The sequence below is a fragment of the Penaeus chinensis genome, chromosome 1 (assembly GCF_019202785.1).
Source record: "Penaeus chinensis breed Huanghai No. 1 chromosome 1, ASM1920278v2, whole genome shotgun sequence".
NCBI lineage: Eukaryota > Metazoa > Arthropoda > Malacostraca > Decapoda > Penaeidae > Penaeus > Penaeus chinensis.
Window position 1 is genome coordinate 1507174 of NC_061819.1, and position 20000 is coordinate 1527173.

Consider the following 20000-nt stretch of genomic DNA (forward strand, 5'->3'; position numbering starts at 1 on the left):
CAACAAGCGAACCAGAAAGAAAGACAAATCCCAGTCAACCGTATACACATAACTACCTAAGTCATTCTTCTTCTTCTTCTTCTTCTTCTTCTTCTTCTTCTTCTTCTTCTTCTTCTTCTTCCTCTTCCTCTTCCTCTTCCTCTTCCTCTTCCTCTTCCTCTTCCTCTTCCTCTTCCTCCTCCTCCTCCCCCTCCTCCTCCTCCTCCTCCTCTTATTCTTCTTCTTTTCAGTCATCCTTAAAATCAGCCAATCAACCAATCACTCAGCCAACTAAGCAGTCAGTCAACCAGTCACTCAGTCAACCAGTCACTCAGTCAACCAGTCACTCAGTCAACCAGTCACTCAGTCAACCAGTCACTCAGTCAACCAGTCACCCAACCAAACAGCCAGCCTATCAACCCCACAACCACACAGCGACCGACGAATCTCCGCTGCCGTCCAACGCGTCGTCGATCAGATTAATTATTCAGAAATCTCTTTGAGAATTCTCAGCAGGAAATGTCTCGAATTTTCTCTCCCTCTCCGTCCCTCCCTCTCGCCTCTCGTGGAATTAATTGGACTGACGCGAGTGAGTGTGTGTGTGTGTGTGTGTGTGTGTGTGTGTGTGTGTGTGTGTGTGTGTGTGTGTGTGTGTGTGTGTGTGTGTGTGTGTGTGTGTGTGTATTAATAATAATAATAATAATAATAATAATAATAATAATAATAACAATAATAATCATAATGACAGTTATACTACTACTAATAACAATAATAATTACAATAATAATGAGACCGATAATAATATTAATTATAATCATAGCAATGATAATATTAATAATAATAATAATGACAACAACAACAATAATAGTAATAATAATAACAGTAATAACAATAAACACAATAACAATAATGATAATTATCAACAACTCACCAACAATAGGAACAACAACAACAACAACAACAACAACAACAACAACAACAACAACAACAACATTAATAACGCACAAGCATCCATTCCTTGCTCAGACCCGAGGCTCCGGCCGGCGTGAGACCTACCTCTGGTCAAGGGCGCTGGTTCCGTCTACCTATGGGAGAGGGAGACAAATTATTCACTGTCCATTGGTGGTGAGAGTGGTGATGGGGATGAGGATGGTGAAGAGGGTGATGGTGAGGATGTATGTTATACACACACACACACACACACACACACACACACACACACACACACACACACACACACACACACACACACACACACACACACACACACACACACACATATAGTATAGTGTATATAAATTTACGTTCTCAGTCCTTTGCAGGGACATGATTCATATTCTTTAAACTGTCAGGCCGAGGTTTATAAATCATGACACACAGAGGTCGTCTGTATGCGCTCTACACGTGTCCCTTTCCTCGTCTGTACTGAGAGGGGATTTGGGTACGGTTTTCAGAAAGGGTACATCGTGAAGAGAGAAATAAGGAAAATGAAGAAAATATGGAGAATACACAGACATACAAAAACAATTACAGACACACACGCATAAACAGACACACACACACACACAAAAAAAAAATTACACTACACACACACACACACACACACACACACACACACACACACACACACACACACACACACACACACACACACACACACACACACACACATATATACACTTAAAAAACAGACCGAGAAATCGACAATCAAATACAAATAGATATGTGTCCCTGTTTGTAAAGAAAAACAAACAAACATAAAAATGACAAAACATTTTATAGAAGTAGTTAATGCAAATATCCTCGTCCGATAACACACGATAACGGTGTGACAGCTGCCTAACGAACACCACACTGAGTCCATATACCCGTCATATCTTAGTCTTTATCACATCTTATCCCTCTCTTGTCGTCTTCCTCACTTCCTTTCTTTCTCCGAACCCCTCGCTTACTTCTCTCTTCCCTTCATCTTTATTTCAATACCGTCATGCACAAACTGTCATGCAAGGTTCTGTACACGGTGCTACTGCATGAAGGGGTTTGTAATATGGAGAGACATTAACGTGCACGCAGAGGACAAACAGCACTGCCAAAAGGACCCTTTTTGTTTATTTAGAAGAATAAAAAGAAATAATAGTGGACCGCGATCAAGCTTATATAAACTAACGTCAGACATAATGAGATCTTAATGAGTTCGTACAGAGGATTTCGTCTGTTTTTTTCTCTTAGTTTTGGTCTGTTTGCTTATGTATTTTGTTTTATTTTCTGTTTGTTTTTAGCGAGTGTCTGTTTTTTGTTTACGTTTGTACTGTTGAGTCGTTCATTGTCGACGTTGGGTGTTCCGTTATTCATAATTATTCGTCTCCCATCCACTTGTTTACTTTATTCATTTCTCTCTTTTTCTCTCAGTATTCACTTCCTTGAGTTCCCTCTTTTCTCCCCTCTCCCCTTCCTTTCCTCCCTCTCCTCTTTCACCATCTCTTCCTTCCCTCCTTTCCTCCCTACCCTCTCCCCTTCCTCTTTCCCCCAATCCCCTCGTACTCCCTTCCTTCCCTTCTCTCCCTCTCCCCTTTTATCTCCCCACTCCAACCCCCTCCCCAACAACCCTTCGACCTCATTTCCCCAACCTCGAGCCACCCCTCCTACCCCCAGTCCTGTTCCCATTTTCCAATTACTGAAATTGCACCTTGCCATCATCTCCATCCCACAGCATCCTGGCATCTCATCTCCCTTGCGTCAGCTTCTAAACGCGCTGGTGATGTATGCTTGCGTTCTGTTTCTCTGTCTATGTTATTTTCTACATTTTTTTATTTTGATTTTCTGTTATTTATTCATCTGTGTGTTCATCCACTTACTTACTGAATTTGGTGTGATGACTCTGAGGGTCATTTTAAGGCATTATAATATTTTTTTTCGTTTTTTTTTTTTTTTCTCAATTCCCTGATAGTTGGCTATCACACACACACACACACACACACACACACACACACACACACACACACACACACACACACACACACACACACACACACGCACACACACACACACACACACACACACATCACTGTAATCAAGGTCTGTACTGTTTGATTTATTATAGAAGTTTGTTTATGATAGCATATTCTATTGCCAGAAATACCGGTCTACCATATTACAGCATTTCTGTGTTTGATAGTATATTTCCCTGTTCACGAGGAATGTGCCTCACAGTTCATCATACATTTACCATTTTAGAATATTTGTCCTTATTTTTGTTAGAATAGAATATTCATGTTTGAATGTTTAGAATGTTTATCTTCTTGTTAACTTCGAATGTTTATCCTTGTTTTCAACTTACCTGTCATTCTTTCCCTCGCCTTCCTCTTTCCCCTTCCCTCTTCCTCCCTCTCTTCAACCCCTCCCTTTCTGTCCATCCAATATCTTCTTCCAAATACTCGTCAAACCTACTTTTTTTGTTTACACTTATACTCATACTCTACCTTTCAATAAAAATAATATGTGACCAGCAATCTTTTCCACAATATTTATTCATTTGTAAGACTCTATTTATCACGCTTCCATCCCGTCACTCCCTACGTTTCCTGACCTTTGACCTTTGTTAGGAACAGTGACTCATCACGCCCAACATCATAATTGGAACACTGTGACATGTGCCGCGTTCATGCCATAGAGACTGCCATGCCACATTGAGCTCAGTTCAAAGAAGCTGAATAATATGTTATATGTTCAGCCACGTCTTGCAGTAGAGAACTATAGCACCATATTCTATGAATGCCACTGAGGATGTTCTTTGCAAATTGTATAGGATGTAGGTCGGTGAAAAGAGGTGAAGCAGGGATTGGATATCCTTCCAGCGTGATGAATATATCTGACCGGTTGAGACTATATTTTCTCTTCGTTATATATTTAACGGATATGACTCTATCCCTTTCTGACGGAGATTACGACTCTTTCTTCCTTACGACTATATCCCTTTCGTTATATCCCTAACGTAGATTACGGCAATGTTCAGGTTAAATCTATCTCTTGGGCTGCAAAGGTAAATCCGTCATCATTTCATAAATTTTTCTTCATTGTTGTATCGACCGATATAGAGCCAGTTATGTCGTACACATTCGCACCGATGCAAAATTTGTCACAAGTTTGAACTTAATACGTTAAGTAAGAAATTCTCACAAAACGCATATATGCAATACCGGTTTCGTGGGTTCACTAGTAACTTTAAGCTAATGACTTTAAAGCACGTACATATTTATGCAGAAACACACTCACACGCACATCTATGACACCTAGTGTGTGTTTGGACTATCATGAGAGATTATTCAGTGCCATGTCTGAAATATATATATATATTTATCTGTCCTCTCTCAGTCTGTTTACGTGTTCATACATCTCTCTTTTCTTTCTCTTTGTTTCTCTCTTTTCTTCTTCGTATTGTTATTGTTTTTTTTTTCTTCTCCTATTTCTGTCTCCCCCACTTCTTCCGTCTCTCTCTCTCTCTCTCTCTCTCTCTCTCTCTCTCTCTCTCTCTCTCTCTCTCTCTCTCTCTCTCTCTCTCTCTCTCTCTCTCTCTCTCCCTCTGTCTGTCTGTCTGTCTCTCTCTCTCTCTCTCTCTCTCTCTCTCTCTCTCTCTCTCTCTCTCTCTCTCTCTCTCTCTCTCTCTCTCTCTCTCTCTCTCTCTCCCTCTGTCTGTCTGTCTCTCTCTCTCTCTCTCTCTCTCTCTCTCTCTCTCTCTCTCTCTCTCTCTCTCTCTCTCTCTCTCTCTCTCTCTCTCTCTCTCTCTCCCCCACCCAACCCCTCTTCTTCACCGGAAGGACCACCCCCTCCCCCCTCCCTCGACTTCTCCCACAGGCCTTCCTCCGCATTGGATCCGAGGACGATAAGCTCCGCCTCATTTATAAAGATATCACGGGCCTTTTATCACGTCGGAGAGAGAAAAAAACCATAAATTAAGCCACTAATCACTAATTATCTTATCAACGGTTGAAATTACATACATCTCTTGGCTTGCTTAATAACCAGAACGAGGAATCAACTCGCGCTGGAGGGAGGATAGGGGTAGGGGGGGGGGGTATGAGAGGGGGGATGAGGGGGGGGGGGGAGGGCAGGATTCTTATCACGCTCTAAGAATTAATTAAGATACCGGTCGAGATAAGATTTAATTCTTTCAATAAACAATTAAGTGAGATTTCTTCCTAATTTTCCATCATCTTGTTTTTTTCTTTCTCTCTTTTTTTTTGGGGGGGAAACGAATAAAAAAGTCCGGTTGATCTAAAAGCTTGTGTTTGTTTGTTTGTTTGTATGTTAAATCTCTTGAACGTATTTGCGTTTTTCTTTTATTTTTTTGTCAGTTTATTTATTATGTTTCTCTTTATCTTTCTCTCTCTCTCTCTCTCTCTCTCTCTCTCTCTCTCTCTCTCTCTCTCTCTCTCTCTCTCTCTCTCTCTCTCTCTCTCTCTCTGGTTATTGGTAATTTGCATACTTAATTTTTATGAATATCAGATCATCTTCTAATAATCTCAATATCGTTAATGCATTATTTATAATCAACAAAATATAAAAAAATACATGTTTAATATTACCGTAAAGATCATTATTACTGTTGTTTCGGTGTAATTATCATCATTAGCATTATCATCATTATAATTATTGTCATTATTATTATTATTATTATCAATATTATTATTATTACTATTATCATTGCCATAAACATTATCAAAACTATCATCATTATCAATATTATTATTATCATTGTTATTATTATTATCATCATTATTTTACTATTGCTACTACTACTACGATCATAATTACTATTATAGCAATCAGTATTATTACTATAAAATTTAAACCTAAAATCCGATCCCTAAAAAGTTAACCCAAAAACTTAACCTAATTTACGATCCCTAAAAAGTTGAGCCGAAAAGCCCCAGGCCCGAAATGAAACCCTAAAATGAAAAAAAAACAAACTTAAAATCTGTAACTAACAGACTCCTTAAAATTTAAACCTAAAATCTGGACCTAAAAGACGACCCCTTAAAATTGAAACCTAAAATCTAGAGGACCCGAACCCTCGCAGGCAACGGACGAAAATAAAAAATAATAATAAACAATATAAACAAAATGATTTTAAAATTAAATAAATAAATGAATGACATTAAGTACAGCATGCGCTCCGTCGCCCCCCCCCCCCCCCATGCTTGCAAACCCCCGCAAAGATATTGCACGTGCAGATACGCAGCTGCAACCCCCTACCCTCCCTCTCTCCCCCTCCCCTGCTATACATTACCCCCCTCCCACACCTCCCCTCTCCCCCTCCACTCTATGTCCTCCTTCACTCCACTCTCTTCCACCTTCTCCGCCCTTCTCATTCCCCTCCCCCCCCCCGCTGCCCCTTTCCCCTCCGCTACTTACGGGTAACAAATATAATTTTGTTAATGAAGCATTTATTTAAACTTACATTTATAGATCCACGCGTTCAAACACAAACACACACGTAGATACACGCACTGAATTACATACACACACATAGGTCTATTACATACACATGCACACATAATATATATATATATATATATATATATATATATATATATGTATATATATGTACATATATATATATTATGTCATATTATATGCTCTCTCTCTCTCTCTCTATATATATATATATATATATATATATATATATTTACATATATATATATATATATATATATATATATATATTGTGTTCCTGTAGTAAATCCTGCTCCGATCATTAACAGCCGACCTTTCGGGTGTCTTCGTGAACTCATTTCCGGTTGATATTTATCGCTGCTATGTCTCTGTCTCTGTCTCTCTCTCTCTCTCTCTCTCTCTCTCTCTCTCTCTCTCTCTCTCTCTCTCTCTCTCTCTCTCTCTCTCTCTCTCTCTCTCTCTCTCCAACTCCCTCTCTCACCTTGCGTTTATATCCTAAAAAAAATAAGAGAAAACATAATGGAAAACAATCACTCTCTCCCTTCGTCAGGCGATGGCGTCGATAGAGACCCCTCCCTCCTTCCCTCTCTCCCACCCCCTCCCTCTCTCCCACCCCCTCCCTCTCTCCCTCCCTCCTGTAAAAAGGACACGAGACCCATTTGAAATCCTGCAGCTGCCCGGCCCTTATACGGCCCGGCGCCCAAAATGAAACACGCGTTTTCATCTGTTTTTTTTTTTTTTTTTTATCTTTTTTTTTTTTTTTTTTTGGTCTTGCTTCACCTTTGACCTCGTACTTGACCCCGGACAGATGCCAGACTGAGATAACGGACCTCTCATGCAAATTAGGAGATCTATTTTTTTCGTTTTTTTTTACTCTCTCTCTCTCTTTTGTTGGGGTGGGGGGTGAGGGGATGGGAAGAGAGGAAGGAAGGAGGTGAAGGAAGAGAGTTGGGAGGAGGGAAGAAGTGAGGAGGAATAGAGAAGGGGGAAAGGATGGAGAGATGGGAAGGAAAGGGAATAAAGGGCAGGAGATAGAGAGATTCACACACATGCACACACACACAGAGAGAGAGAGAGAGAGAGAGAGAGAGAGAGAGAGATGTGGAAGGAGGAGAAGCGAGAGAAGGGTAGATCTATAAACCCCATCAGTAGGAGTAAGATGATCGGGTGAAGAGGGAGGGTCAGGAAACACAAGGGAAGGGGGGGGGGGGTGAGGAGCACGGTAGGGGTGGGGGGAGAAGAGGAGGGAACGTGAGAGGGAGGGGGGGGGGGGTTGTTAACCATTTCCGTGACATGAATTAAAACAGTTGTTGAGGCAAAACATATTTGGAACAATGAAGTATGCAAATTTATACAAATTTATTAGTAACGAAGTTTCCGATTAAATGAATAAACACAGCGGTGTATGTATATATATATTTTTTCTTGCATGTACATCTGTATGTCCGTGTGTGTGCCTGTGCTTTTGTGCGTGCGTGCAAGTGTGTGTGTGTATGTATGTGTGTGTGTGTGTGTGTGTGTGTGTGTGTGTGTGTGTGTGTGTGTGTGTGTGTGTGTGTGTGTGTGTGTGTGTGTGTGTGCGTGTCCTTCTATATGTAAATACGTATATATGTATAAATGTATTTCGTCTCGTATTTTCTTTATCAGATATTTGCAGCTGTTAATTCATTTCATCTGCAGCACATCTTCCAACCTCCAGTAGTTACAGTCAACACAGGCAGCTGATATGTGGTGACGTGCTGCTATCCGTGTTACACTGAGACCCCCACAAAAAACTCACAGAGAACTCACTCCCACTCTCCCACACTCACTTACTCACTCGCTCACTCGCTAACTCACTCACTCACTCACTCACTCACTCCCACACTCACTCACTCACTCACTCACTCATTCACTCACTCACTCGTTCCCTCGTTCATTCATTCACTCCCTTATTCACTCACTCATTCATCACTTACTCATTCACATATTCATTCATTCATCAATTAATTCATTCACTCACTCATTCAATGAATCAGTCACTCAGACTCAGACCATTTGGAAGCAAATTGACTGAAAGCAGAGTTTGAAGGAGCAATTTACTGATAAATGTACAACATTAAGGTTTAATGAAACAGAAGTGGGGAGAGGGAGGGGGAAGGAGGGAGAGGGAGAGGGAGAGGGAAAGGGAGAGGAGAGGAGAGGGGGAGGGAGAGAGGAGAAGGGAAAGGAGGAAGGAGGAAAAGAGAAGGATGGAAAGGTAGGAAAGTGGAAGAGGTGAAGGGGGGAGGGGAAGGGGAAGAATAGAAGGGAGAAAGAGAGAGGGAAGAAAAGGAGGAAGAAGGGGATGAGTGATGAGAAAGAGGAGAGACCAGTAGATGGAGAGAGAGAAGTTGAGATAGACAGACAGACGAAGATGGAAACCGAGAGCTTAGAGGCAAGAATGATGACAGTTTTCACACAGATCCCCCTCCCCCCCCTCCCTTCAGAACTCCGGAAGCTCCATGTTCTGCTGAATAATGTCGTCGTTAAGCTTTCATGATAACAATTATCTTTCGCTGGTGATCACGCTCCCAACATATAACAGATCAGTCTAGACACGCAAGATTGTATTTAATCACAATACAATGCTTTGTACTGAGAGACTATAAAAATGTGTTTTTCTTTTATTTTATCAGTTATGTTTTTATCTTTTCTTTTTGATCAACGTGTATATGTATCAGAAAGTATCTTAGAACTTACAGCTCTATGTTTAAGGATAAATGGTGTATGTCATGATAAGAAATTTTGTTTAGACAAAAAACAAGGGATGGACTTGATATTGGAAGCCTCACATATCGAGTTGGTAAAGCTCTCATTTTTGCGGAAATATACTACATAAAAGAACACTATCTTCGAGTAAAAAGCATAATGATATACATCCTCATTTCTATAAATGACAGTAAATTTGTATAATGCCAGACAAGAGGAGAGTTATTAGGCAAGAAAAGACTTTCAGTATTTCTTTATTTAGTTCAATTTCAGTTTTCTACGTTCATTTAAATAAGATATCTGCTCAAAATCCCAGACTTTACCTAGAATAATCATATGATATGTGAACACTTTTTAGATAATAACAGTAAGCTTCTCATTACCTTGCATACGCTGCATGTATCTAAATGTAGGTATTTATGCAAAAGATGTGACGACTGAAAACTGCATACATCAAAAGGGTACGTTTCTGTATTCTGTTGAATTGACGAATTATTGGTGATTCATTTATGTACGAGTGTGTGTATATATATATGTATATATATATGTACATATATATATATATATATATATATATATATATATATATATGCATGTATTGGACTACATCCGTCAGCATGAGGATTCGGGTGTTGACGAGAAGCCTTGCTCGTGAAATATTTGATTCTTAAAGTAATAATAATAATAATAATAATAATAATAATAATGATAATAATGATATAATAAAACAATGGTGAAAACAGTAACAATAATCATAGTATTAATAAAACAAAAATAATGATAGAAGTAATAATAGTTATAATAATAGTAATAATAATAGTAATGATGATGATGATCATCATCATCATCATCATCATCATCATCATCATCATCATCATCATCATCATCATCATCATCATCATTATCATCATCATAGTAATAACAAATCAACATTAATTATTTTCTCGTTATTTCTTGCCAGATTCGCCAGCTAGTATTGTTTGAAAATCCCTTTCAGAATGTTTACTGCAATAATCTTGAAGAAAGGAAGTAACATCAGAAGTTATGCAAATAAGCTCACTCTTATCCGCCTTCTCGAATCTTTTGACATCAGTGGCATCCGTTGACATCACTGACATCCGTTGACATTAGTGACATCTGTTGACACTAGTGACATCTGTTGACTTTTTAACCATACACTGAAGCATACATAAATACGGATAACAGATGAATATAAGCGGGTAAGACTGTTAGGTACGTACATGAGGCCTTGTCCTCGTGGATTCGCAAAAAAAAGTTCCCGAAATAGAAAGTAGGATACCATGAATAAATGGTATTTGAAATTTGCACTAAGCATAGGTTTTTAATATTAAGCTCCTGGCAGGGTAGGGTCCCAGCATTTCGTCTAAGTATATAATATGGTCGTTTGTTGTAGAGTTCTAAGTCTTACGCCACTAACGCCTTTTGATCCTACAGCAAAGATATGTCACTGTAATTAACGCTAAACACAAAAGCTTTTTATCAAAAGTCGAACTTATAGCGGTCCATTTCTATTAAGCCGAGAGAGTGTTTCATCTTTCCCAAAACGTCTTCAACATACTCCTGTTTCATCCTCACTCTTCCTTCACCCTTCCCTCCCCCTCCCCCACCCCCTCCTTTCACCCTTCCCTCCCCCTCCCCCTCCCTCCCCCCTCCCTTCACCCTTTCCTCCACCTCTCCCTCCCTTCAGCCTTCCCTCCCCCTCCCCCTCTCCCTTCAGCCTTCCCTCCCCCTCCCCCCTCCCTTCACCCTTCCCTCCCCCTCCCCCTCCCTCCGCCTCTTCCTCCCTTCACCCTCACCTCCCCCCCCCCCTCCCCAAATCCTGCTTAAACATCCTTCCTCCTCTTCGACCCTCCTCCTCCCTTCATCCTTAACACCCTCCTCCCTCCCACGAACACTACTTATAAACGATAATAAAACCGAATTTCCTATCAATTCTGTCGCCCATAGTTAATCACCCTGTTATTATTAGACTATCATATGGCTCGACAGACAGCCCCCACAAAAAAAAAAAAAATAATAATAACGCGTTGTAGCTACCCAGAGTTGTGTAATTACTCCTGGAAAATTACCATAACCGGGTCCAGGGAGGTTATATAAAGATTTGTAGTGTGTCGGTACACACCTCCGGCCAATAGCAAAAAGTGGGGGACACCAGCTTAAAAAAGAAAAAGAAAAAAAAAACACCGCCACTGACCGATAAATTAAAAAAAAATTAATAATAATAAAAAAATGTGGGGGAGATTATAAATATATCTCGAATGCCACCGGGAATGGCTTATTATCGTGTAATTTTCAATCGAGAGGCATAAATTTGGATTATCGCCGAGAGAGTTATGCGCATATCACGTTCAGCTCGTTTCCGGTGAATTGGAGAGGGGGGGAGGGGGAGGGGGAAGGGGAGAGGGAGTGGGGGAGGGGGAAGGAAGAGGGAGAGGGGGAGGGGAAGAGGGAAAGAGAGGGGGGGAAATGGGAGAGTGGGAGGGAAGGGGGGAAAAGGGAGAGGAGGAAGGGAGGGGAACGGAAAAGGGAGAGGGGGAAAGGGAAGGATAGGGTATAGAGGCAGGGGCATGAAAGGAGGGAGGAATGTAGGGGAAAGGGAGAAAGAGAGGAAGAGGGAGGGAGGGGAAAGGAGGGGCATGGAGGGATGGGGAAGGGAGAAAGGAGAGGCATGGAAGGAGGAAAGAATATAGAAGACCTTTACCTTTACATTGCTCTATATCAACAGTGATCTCAGTACACGGGATACAATCTAAAATTTAAAACAAATAATAATAACACCCAGTAGAAAAAAAAAAAAAAAACACATGCACAATACCCCCCCCCCCCCCCCATCAAGCCCTTCATCTCAAAATTGAACTTTATGTTAATGATAGATTGCGACGAGCTTTCCAAACATATAATTTTGTGGGAGTGACTAAACACAATACTGAAAACTACATCTGTTGTAACCCATTCCATAATAAATCTTCGGCGGTTTGAGAGAGAGAAAATGACTCAATTGCTGTTGCTGTTGTTGTTGTTGTTGTTGTGTAAATATTTATGTTAACTAGACTATCACTACATATAAAAATGAAAATAATAATAATAATAATTATAATAATGATAACCATAATAATGAGAATGATAATAACAGTAATAATAACAATAACCATAATAACAGTAATAATAACAATAACCATAATAACAAAATAAAAAAAATTACAATACAAGAACAGTAGTAATAATGATAATAATAATAATAATAATAATAATAATAATAATAATAATAATAACAAAACATAATGATAAAGAAAATAATAATAATAATAACAAAACATAATGATAATGAAAATAATATTAATAATAATAATAATAAATATAAAAAAATTATAATAATAATAATAATAATAACAAAACATAATGAAAATAATAATAATAATAATAATAATAATAATAATAACAATAAAGGTAATGATAATCATAATAGTGATTATGATGAAAATAAAGATAATAACAGTAATAATAACAATAATAACAAAATGATAATAACAAGAGCAATAACAATGGTAATAATAATGATAATAACAATAATGACAAAATAACAATAATAATAACAACAACAACAATAATAATAATAATGATGGTGATGATAATGATGATGATAATAATAACAATTATGTTAATGATAATAATAACAATGATATTAATAACATCAACATCAATAATAATGATGACGAGGGAGATGGTGATGATAAAAGTGGTAATGATAATATTAACAATGATCATAATGTTAATAATAATAATAAAAATAATAATGATAACAATAACAATAACAATAACAACAACAATAACGACAATGATAATACCATGGATATAAACATGGAATATTTCTTAAAAATCTCTCACGAAATAAAATGATCACAATACTGCTATTCCTCTGTTAAATGCAATAAAGCAAAATCGACATAAATTTTAATCGTGATAGTTTCATTTACAGATTATTAAAATATTTACATAAATATCTAAATAACTATATAAATACTTTTTAAATATTTATATCTCTTTGTGCCTGTATTTTTATGTTACACTATCATCCCAATAAATTGATATTCTTATTTTGGGTAGTTTGATAATTATAATAATAATAATAATAATAATATGCATAGTAAAGCAGTTTCATTTCGTTAAAAATATTCGTCATTACATTCTTTATTATCAATATAATTATTATATTTGCTGTCATTATTTTAATGGAACTGAAAATATATACTAATGAAGAAAATAAACAGGCAATACATACTAATAAAAAAAAACCTGAAAATACATATTGATAAAAAAAAAATACATATTAATGGTGAAAATAAACTGAAGATATAAACAAATGAAACTATAGAAACTGAAATCATATATTAATAAAGAAACAAATGTATAACAACGAAGGATATTAATTAAATCCAAAAAGAGATCTCCGACTTCAATAACTTTAAGAAAAAAAATGCATCAAGGTAAATATCGTCCAACAAAAATGGACAAATTTGAATGAAACAAACGAGAGAGAAAAGAGAAAACAGGCGAATAGCGCAATAAAACTAAGATTTTTTTGATGTATGAAAGAAGATATTCCCGCAATGATGAAAACTATATACCCAAAAAATAAGTATAAAAACCTCATTAAACAAAACATTAACATTAAAATAAATAAATAAATAACATATAATTCATAGCACACATTGAATAGAAAAATTATCCCCCAAAAATCTTCACTATAAAAATAGGTTCGTAGATCGATGATAAAATAACCCACAACCTGCTGTCAACGCGCTTAGGGATGAACACAACGAAGAATTTTCCTAAACGCTAAAATTCTCTTAATTGTATGATTCGTTAGGCCTAAGCGGGACGGCCCACCACGATGGAATCCGGAATTCAGGGGCTGTGCTGAAGTGGGTCTTATGCGCTCGTGGAATAAGGACGATTTCCCGATTCGTTTTGGTCTTCTTTTTTTTTTTAACACTGTAATAAAATTCACAAGTTTTGGTTCGATTTTGTCCTTAGTTTACAGCACGGGCTGAAGATGGAACTTAAATATGTGTGAGTTTTATATATATATATATACATGTAATATATCAGCGTGTGTGTGTGTGTGTGTGTGTGTGTGTGTGTGTGTGTGTGTGTGTGTGTGTGTGTGTGTGTGTGTGTGTGTGTGTCTTTACTACAAAAACAAATTGGACAGAAAAGAGAAGGGAACTGAAAGCTAATTCTGATGGAAAATCTAAATTAATATAAACAGAAGAAAAAAGGATCACATTTTGGAATATTGCATTGAACTTTTTGTGCAATTGTGCATTACATAATCATTGCGCTGAAACAACAACAGCGATAATTATTTAGTCCCGAGAAAATATCTCAAAAAGATCCTTATTGAACAAGAACACAAGACGATAACAACGATGATACTAATAATAATAACAATAATAATAATAATAATGATAATAATAATGAAAATAATAATGATAATAACAATTCCAATGACAATAACAATACTACTACTAATAATAATAATAAATAATGATAATAACAACACTAAACGCTGAAAAAAACAAAAACGTACAGCTCACAATCGATAGATAAATCCCTGCCCCCCCCCCCCCCGCCCCCTAGAAAGGGATAGATGAAACGTTCGAACACCTCAAGGCTTTTATTGGCTCGCTTCTCTTCCAATTATAGGACTCGAGTTTTCCGTATTGGTTCGGTGTCAACTTCGTTCGTTTTGGGTGAAACTTTTTTCATATGCTTTCTCTTTCTGTTTGTCTGTATGTCTGTGTAAGTTTCTTTCTCTCTCTCTCGCTTTCTTTCTTTCTCTCTTTCTCCTTCCCTCCCTCTCCCTCTCCCTCTCGCCCTCTGTCTCCCTCTCCCCCCCCTCCCTCTCTGTCTCCCTCTCTCCCCTCTCTCCCTCTCTGTCTCCCTCTCTCCCTATCTGTCTCCCTCTCCCCTCCCCCTCTCCCTCTCTGTCTCCCTCCCTCCCCCCCTCTTCCTCTCTGTCTCCCTTTCTCCCCTCTACATTCCTCTCTCTCTCTCATCCTCTCCATCCCTTCCCCAAAACGAAGATATTCCATTTACTCCTGCAGTTAATGAAAAGATAACTCCCCTTAAGACGTTCCCTAAAGATATTTCAAGTCATTGGGATAAACCTTTCGGTATTCAAAAGTTTCAACAAAAAAAAGAAAACCTGCGTGCTTCTGAGATATCTGGGTACGGCGCTGTCGCTGCTGGAGGCTTTCGGTCCCAAAGGCCATGAGATTCCCTGGGTTAGTGCCATGGTCGTATTTTATATAGGGTCTCATGTGGGTATTACGGGGTAGGGGGGGGGGGGAGATGTGGAATAGTCGTTGTGTGAAGATGCAGTCGTCTGGGTTACCATTAATGTTACTGTTTAATTATAATTTTTGTTGTTATTATGATTACAATTATGATTATTATTATCATTAGCTTACTTGCTATTGTCATGATCATCATCATGATCACCATAAATTGTACAGAATAACCTGACATATGATACAAACAACATGATCTAACATAAACCAACACAATGTAATATACCACACAATACAATACGGTACAACACAATATAATGTAATATATACAACACACTCCAATACAAGCCTACAATATATGACAAAAAAAATACGAATCATCGACCCCTACTCGGTCTCGGTCTCCTTTCACCTAATGATTCAGCGTTCCCTCGGAGAGCCTGTCTGGATGCAAACAGCAGATGATGGCGTGTGCGCTGATTCTCCGTCAGGAAGGGTGTTTCGAGGCCTTTGTTCCAGGTCTCTTTCGTGTGTTTGGGCTGTATTTGTGGGTTTTCTGTATTTAGTTCTTCTTTTCTCTTCTTTCTCTCTTTCGTGTGTTGTTGGGTTGAGTGTGTCTCTTTGTTTTGGTCTCTCTCTCTCTCTCTCTCTCTCTCTCTCTCTCTCTCTCTCTCTCTCTCTCTCTCTCTCTCTCTCTCTCTCTCTCTCCTCCCTCTTTACCCCTATTTCTCCGCCTATCCTAATTCCTTTCTTCCGCCCTTCCTTCCCTTCCGTTTATCACCTCCTTTATCTCTTCCTCCGAGTCAGCAAAACACAACATTATCAAAACAGAAAACGAAATAAACAAAATATGAAACAAAAGACAAACAAACCTTAAAAAAAGGCGAACTACGTTTCGACATATTAATAAAATCTAAAAAAAAAAAAATCAAAAAAAAAAAAAAAAAAATCGAACGTCTCAGGAATGCGAATCGAAATGTCAAGAAATGTCTACGATTTAGTAACGTTGTGGATATTAATTATAAATATTTTTTTTGGGAAATAAAAATGAATGGTACCTAACCAGATGTTTTGTTGTAGGCCTATGTTTTAAAGCGAGCGAATTTTGATGAACAGGAGAGATGGAAAAAACAGCGGGGGGAAGTAAGGAATTTTAGAGGAGAAAGTGAGAGAGAAGGTAGGAGGAAGGGAGAGAGAAGGAGGAAGAGGGAGAGGGAGGAAGAGAAGAAGAGGTAGGGAGAGAAGAAGAGGGAGAAGCAGAGAGAGAGAGAGAGAGAGAGAGAGAGAGAGAGAGAGAGAGAGAGAGAGAGAGAGAGAGAGACAGAGAGACAAACAAACAAAAATAAAGAGAGAGGGAGAGGTAGGAATTCAGCAAATCAAAATGAAACAAAAAATGATAAACGAGGAAAAGGAATTCAATCCGATCCCAAGAGCCGATTACATTCCTCTCTCCGGTGGCTGATTTCTCGTTCATTGGCAAGATTTTCTTGGATATTTCGAAACACGACGCCGAGGACCGGAATCTGTTACCTTTCGAGGGCTGAAAAGCTGTCAGCGTTATCTATTTATCTATCTCCCTCTATCTCCATCTACATTTTTTTTTTTCATCTCACAAATATTTTTAAAAAATATCAATAATGATGATAATGATAATGTTGATGATAATGATGATAACGATAATTATAATGAAAATCGTAATGATAATGATTATGATAATGATAATGGTAGTGACGGTGATAATGATAATGATAATAATAACAATGACAATGATGATAATAAAGATAACAATAATAATATGAATATCACTAGCATTATCATCAATATCACTTGTATGAACGATTGTGTGCGATAAATCACCTTTGCTTTCTTATTTCCGTGATTGTCATAGCAATAAATCCTTACCCTAACAATCACTATTACCAGTATAAGATTTTAAGAATTGCTTTTGAAAGAAAGGATTGTTTAATACAGAAATTAAAACACGCCAAGAAAGTTTTTTTCATTCTCCCTGTCGCTTATCTCTTCCCTGTCTCCCTTTTACATCCCTTCTTGTTCCTCCTTTCCCTTTCTTTGAAGTTCCTTTCTTCCCCTTCCTTCTTCTAATTCTCTCCTCCTCGCCCTTCCTTTCTTGTTCTTCCCTCCTCCTCGTTCCTCTCTCACCCTCTCTGTCTGCACCCTGCCGCCTACCCTCCTTCATCTCCCTCACCCTCCCCACCTCCCTCTTCGTCCAGTCCCACCTCATTCTACCCCCTTCCCCCCCACCACCACCACCTTAACTCAAGTCCCTTCTTGTCTCTCTCACCCTCCCATTTCACTCCCTATCTCCCTTTCTCCCTCCGCCCCCCCCCCCCCACACCCATCTATCTCTCCTCCCACCAACCCCTACCCATTCATACCCCTCCCCAATCTCCCCTTCTCCCTCCCTCCCCACACCCAACTCCCTATCTCTCCTCTCTACCCCTCCCCCCCTTCAACCCACCTATACCCCTCCCCATCCCGCGACCCCTTCCCCTATTCCCCAACAGCCTCCTGGGCATCTGACACCCAGGCCAATTTCGAACTGTCCAAGTGATGCACCTTTCGCCGGGAACGATGGAGTACCTGAGGCGAGACGAGGGGAAGGGGGAGAGAGGGAGGGGGAGGGAGAGGGAGAGGGAGAAGGAGAGGGGAAGGGAGAGAGAGAAGAGGAGGGGGGGGAGGGAGATGGAGAGAAATGGAGGGGGAAGTGGAGGGAGAGAGAGAGAGAGAGAGTGGGGAAGGGAGAGGAAAAGAGGGAATGGAGAGAGAGGGAGAGAGAGAGAGAGACCGGGGAAGGGAGAGAGAGGGGGAGAGTGAAGAATAAGGAGGACGCCGGGAGAGAGGTTGGTTAGAGCATACTGGGGTAGAGGGGGGGAGGAAGGTTTCGGACAGAGGGTATGTTCAAAGAGAGTTTCGAGGGGAAGAGCTTTCAACGTATTGAGCAAGGCGTTTCGGCGGAAATGGTTAGGTAGGGTAAGAGGTACTCGCGAGAGGGGAAGGGCAGCGGCGTTGGGGAGAGTGATGGGGTATTGGTTAGGAAGAGGGGCAGATTGGCGAGAATTAGGGAGATGGAGGAACTAGGAAGGAGGATGTGGTACTGGGCTGGGAGAAAGTGCCGGAGGAGTTATACTGGGGAACTGGGTATCAATGAGGACTTGAGGATACAGGGATTGGGCAGAAGTATTGGGGGGGGGGGGGGGAGAAAGACGGTTGTTCGATGGGGAATAAAACAGAGAGGAAAGGGCTTGCGCAAAGGGTATATTGGAGGGCTTTTTAAAGTGAGAAAGAGGGTGATGGGGGTGCATATGGAAGGCTCTCTGGGTATTTTCTCTTTTTTTTCTTGATTTTCTCCTTACCAATAGTAACACGGGTACAGTAGTATTATCCTTATTATCATAATTATCATTGCTGTTGTTACTGTTATCACTATTCATTCCACATAATTGTTATTCTCTTCTCGTTCTTCTTATTCTTATTGTTATTCGTATTCCTTTCCTTCTTTTTCTTCTTCTTCCCCAACTTCCTTTTTCTTCTTCCTTCTCTCTCTACACACCCATTTATTTATCTTTCGTATCCTGCAAACAACTATCAGCAAATAGGGTTTTTCTCTCAAATTAAACGTATCTTTCCAAAATCAAATTTCTAAATCTAAAAAAATGGAAACGAAATAGCGAAATGAGAGAGAGAGAGAGAGAGAGAGAGAGAGAGAGAGAGAGAGAGAGAGAGAGAGAGAGAGAGAGGGAGAGAGAGAGAGAGGGAGAGAGAGAGAGAGAGAGAGAGAGAGAGAGAGAGAGAGAGAGAGAGAGAGAGAGAGAGAGAAAGAGAGAGACGTAAAATTCATTCAGAACAAACACAATTCAAGTAAAATTCAAGGACGAATACGCTTCACGAATTTCTTTTTAATGGCCATAAAAAAAAACAGTAAATGTGAAAACTTATGAAAAACAATAAAACGCCAGTAGGTCTGCGTCCCTCTGTTGGTTAAATAATGAGTCACCGGTTTACTTACGGGAATCGTTGTGAACATCTGTTACCTTTTTCAGTTTATACGAGTCTTTTCTCTTTCTGACTGGCTAGCTCGCTATTTCTCATTCTTTCTTTTTCTTTTCTGTTTCTCTTGCCTTGTTTCTGTTTATCTGTCTATCTCCCTTATCCCTCTATACCTGACTCCCTCTTCGTCCTTTTCTAGTTTTTATCCGTCATCATTTCCCTCCTTCCCTCATTTTTTTTCTCTCCCACGCTTATTTTCTCTTCCGCTTTTATTATACTACTCCTTCTCCTTCCTTCCCTCTTTCTCTCCCTCCCTCTTATCCTCTTCCTATTTATCTTCTTCCATTCCCTTCTCTATATCCCTCCCTCTTACCCCACTCTCTCACCCGTGCACAAACACACTCAAATAATCGTATTCCTATCACCAGTTAAAAAATAAATAAATACATAAATAAAACAAATGAAATAAACAAAAACATAATGCCGATCACAAAATAAAGAAAATCGAATCCAATA